The sequence below is a fragment of the Palaemon carinicauda genome, chromosome 9 (assembly GCF_036898095.1).
Source record: "Palaemon carinicauda isolate YSFRI2023 chromosome 9, ASM3689809v2, whole genome shotgun sequence".
NCBI classification, from domain to species: Eukaryota; Metazoa; Arthropoda; class Malacostraca; order Decapoda; family Palaemonidae; genus Palaemon; species Palaemon carinicauda.
Genome location: NC_090733.1, coordinates 37800769 through 37805768, shown reverse-complemented (window position 1 = coordinate 37805768; position 5000 = coordinate 37800769).

Here is a 5000-nt window from a genome sequence, read left to right as displayed (position 1 = left end):
TATATATATATATATATAAACGTCTACAGTACAAATATGAAAACAGATCATCTAAATCAATGAGCAATTTTATTTAAAAAAGAAGCATTGCATTCCTTAATCAAATACTTCAATTGCAGTTTATTTCTCTGAATATCTTTTCAAACCAGCTTTAATACATCGTAATAGTGTTTAAAAATCACAAAATTAGCAATTAATCATATTCTGATAAAAATGACAGAATTCTTTATTATTTTGAAAAAAAAAAACGAAAAACTTAAATATAAAATTAAGTTGAGAAGATGCGAATGAAAATTGTTAAGTTATCACCATAGAAAATTAACTAATAATACTATCACATAATCTTAAGGATTTCAGGAACATGTAATATATTTATCTGTTTGCGGCTGCATATTTTCTACCCGTTTATTTTCCCATTATAAAATTTGAAATGTTAGTGATTCAAATTGTATCCTTGTCTGGTTCAGAGTAGGTATAATGGTATTGCATTGAAAATTTAGATTATTAGCTACTATGACTTTTGAATTTGATTTCATCGGAAAATGATTTAGGTACAGTAAAAAGGGAAATATCACATTGTCTTCTTATTCGGTATTATCACTATCCTATCCTTTCTCCATACACTGTTTGAATCTTCATCCTTCTTAGCCATCATTTGTTCCCATTCCTCTCTATTGTCAGCTTCAGTTATAGAGCTGGGGACAGAGTTTCTAGTGATTCATACAGGCTGGATACCATCACCAGTTTTCATACAGTCATAGTTAATTGGACTCTCCCAAACAGTAGGATTAACTTCAGCTTGTTTCCACATCTTAGCTACAAATTCTTTTCTCTTGATGTGATAAGTAAGCATTTCATAGCATGGAGGAAAGGAGGCATAGTTAATCGTCATTCTTGCTAGTGGATGTTTTTGCTTACCCCACATATACTCATTAGGGCCTTTTGCCATGCTTCATTGATGTATGGCATGTTAAAACCATAAAGTGCAAGCATAAAAGAAGTCACGGCGATCATGTATATTTCTGTTGTCAGGGAACGCAAACATCTTAAATGAATTTCTGTAGTAATCACATCCAGTCGCTGAAATGATTTGACCTTTCCCAGTCTGTTGAAAGCTTATGTAAATTAACTTCCAGTAAGGGCATAAAATCTTGTGAGAGCCTTAATCAGACCAGAATGATTTTCTTCAAGTCAAGCAGCAATAAGATAAATGTTGATGTAACAGCCATGGTTACCTGAACCATAGTCCATTATCAATGACATGCAATCTGATCGTCCAATAAGACTGATAAGGATAATCAGCACATTAGTGTCAGACGACCTTACCTTAATGGATAGCCCCCTTGAGTATTCTCCTGACTTGAAAAGCAATGAGTGTGTCAGCTTCCTCATGCTGAGCCTATAGGTTTATTTGGCTCATCAACTTCCAGCCTCTGTCTCAGTGAACATGAACTTGGTCGCCGTGCTAAATCTGGTCCTCTTATAAAAAATGTGAGTTGCTTCTATCTACCACAGAATTTCCTTTCCTGGTATTTAACTGGGGACGCCACATGCTTACCATCAATAATATGAATATCTTCCCCTCTAAAGGAATATACTTTGGCAAATAAATCTCTCGACAGTTTCATAAGTTGACTTACTGTGGAAAAGTAGGGTTTTGAATATGATGTATCCACCATCAACCACACTTTCACTGACCGGAGGGAGAGGCTGTTAGTCAAAATTGTGTCTTGGTTTCCTTTAAGCAGTTTAGTGGGAGTTGCCTTGTCTGTGTTGTTGGGAGTTACGTACTTCATTATAAGTAAGGGAGAGTGGAACATCTGTAATTGGGGAAGCTAAAATTTGGTGAAGGTAGCATGTGAATTCTTGCAAACACATCTCTGACTCTTGCTGTTTTATTTTTATCTCTGTAAAAACGTTGAGGTTTGGTGTTTTCTCTGGCAAAGTATTTCACCTTTCTTCATGTTACATCTTTTAGGAATCTTGAACTGCATGCTTCACAATCAGTCTCAAATTTTAATGTAATTTCCACAACAACCTTCAGTGTTATTGAAAGATAATTTTTTTTATCTTCCTTTGCCTTTCCACCTGATACAACCTTCACTAGTTCATCTGGTTACTGGGTATTTATTGGGTTACAGATATCAATATTGACCCTAGGAAGAGTTTCAACATCATTGTTGCCACGTTGGCTGGTTGTTTCTTAAAGGTCTATAAGTCGACGGAATTATGATAAGGTAACACCATGTTAAGTCTGAAGGAAATATTTTCAGACTTTCTTAAAGTATTTATTCCTTTCATAGGCGATATAGCATCCCTGTTAACAGTCTGCTCTAAAGTTAGATCAACTGATCATCTTAAGTTTAATTTACTGGTGTGTCAGATAGAGGATGTTCCTTCCTATATATAGAATGTTCAAGGCTACAGAGTTAAGCTATCAAAGTTTTATAAGGAATAAGAGATCCCACTTTTTATAATTCGGCCGATGTAGATAAAACTTCTCAATAACATAATGCAGGATTTGAAAGTACTTCATTACATTGTTAGCACAAACTGCAGTCTTTAGTTCATAGTGTACTCTATTGATTATGTATACATAGATCACCCAGTATGCTGATGTGCTACCGTATTGGCCATCCATCAGACTTTTCAAAAATTCCCCATATTTCACCTGCAGTCTTTGAAGAGATCAGTTCCGCAAAAGGAAAAAAATTGTATTTCTAGTACATCATCAGAAGAATGGAACAATGTTTTTTTGCAAGATTAGAGCTTCTTCTAAGAAGGTAAATGTTCAGCCACATATGGATCTCCTAATACTCAAATTATTTTATTTCCAGACTTTCAACCTTTCATACACAGAAAGTGTTCACCGGGTTATGATGGTATGAATAATTAAATTTTGAGTCTTTCTAGTTTTCATAATAATGAGTTTTTGACATGGAGAGATAAAACATTACTATCAATGGGCAAGTACCAAACCACAATTTCCATTGTGTGTTTTAGAAAATATATTGGAGACTCCAAATGACAAATTAAGACCAATTCCACATTAGCCGCGGGCTACATGAATAAATGACATTTGTGCCCCAGGTTTGATTTAGGGTTGATGGCCATCTAGTATTTAGGGGACCCCAAAGGAACAAGTGACGATTTCCAGCACTGCCGCTTTTCACATAAATAAATGAGGCGTGCTGTCGGTGGCAACACCCCACCTGAAATGGCTGTAAATAGACATTCGGTAGTCAGGAGACTCTTGTGCACCATTCTAGAATACTTTTAACCTTGCCGCAGTTCACCTAAATGAATACCATAGGTATTTGTGGGTCATGGACCCGGCTCCGCCCCAGCAGCTACACAGAAATGCATTTTATGTGGGTCAGGTATGATGATAATAATTCTTAACTTTTTTCCGCTTTTCACTAGAATAAAGGTTATAGCTTCCCGGTTTTATGTATATGTATGTGACAACGATGCCAATGTATATTCAATTACATTTATCAAAAAACAATGTTATTTTACAAGTAAAAAGAATAATTTTATCACCTTAGTTTGATAGCTGATTTCTCCCCCTCTCTCTCTCTCTCTCTCTCTCTCTCTCTCTCTCTCTCTCTCTCTCTCTCTCTCTCTCTCTCTCTCTCTCTCCTTGTTATGTATAATAACAGTCCTATTTTTAGTTTAATGGAATGAAAATGTTGACTATTTGGTTTCTTGGAAAAATTACAATCTACTTCAATGCGTCTCGGAAGAAGAAAGCCAACTCAAAGGTGACTTACATAAAATTTGCCTTTATTTGTGTTCCCATATTACCTTACCCTTTTTCTTTTTTCCCTTTGTTCTGCATATATATATATATATATATATATATATATATATATATATATATATATATATATGTATATATATATATATATATATATATATATATATATATATATATATATATATATATATATATATATATTGAGAATACATGTAAAATACCGTTATATGATTTAAGGGGAAACATAATAAATACGTTTTTATTAAAGAATTTTATCTTCAGTGATTATTCTACTGGCATCCTCAATAACCAAGTTTTTATTCACACACACACACACACACACACACATATATATATATATATATATATATATATATATATATATATATATATATATATATATATTGTACCAAATTGCTTTTTTTTTTAAACAGTCATAATTATGTTCGATATTTACTCACACAACATTTTTAGTTCAATCACCTAATACATTCTCATGGAGTCTCCTGTACGTGAAATTGTTGTTTTTGAGAGAGGAAAGGGATAGCTTGCTGTAAATAGCTATTAGTTTACACTACGGGTAAGAAAGTTCATAAGACAAGTGGTACACAAACATTTTCCTGGATATGTGAAAACAGGTTTTGTAAAGGAACTGCAGTAACTCAATGTGAAAATGACAATCATATTGTAACGAGAGAGAGAGAGAGAGAGAGAGAGAGAGAGAGAGAGAGAGAGAGAGAGATCAAAATTGTGGAGCAGCTGAAGCCAGTCGAGTTGGCGTAGTCAAATGCCGGAATATAATTAAATAAAGACCAATTGGAACCGAAATAAAATCTTGCTAAATAATGCTAGACATATGCAGTTCATTTGAATTCTATATTGTACCATATATTGGGAAGAAAGGGGCTCTCGTGAAATTAGTAAGGATATTGTGTAAAGAGGGACCAGTAGAACCGGCTAATTTGCGTGATATATCGATTCTAATTAAGTACCAAAAAACACTTCCTGGTGAGCCATTTTTAATAAAAGAATCAATATTTGGAGATGAAAAAATACTAGCATTTACAATTTGTTTTAATGTGAAGAAATATGAAGATGCTTTATTTTGCAAAATGGACGGGACCGTTTCAACAATTTTCAATCAAATGTATACAATTCATGCGGCCGTTGGACCACATGAGAGAATCCAAGTTTTCCCATTGTGGTATGTGCTAATGTCACGAAGAAAAAAAGTGGAATG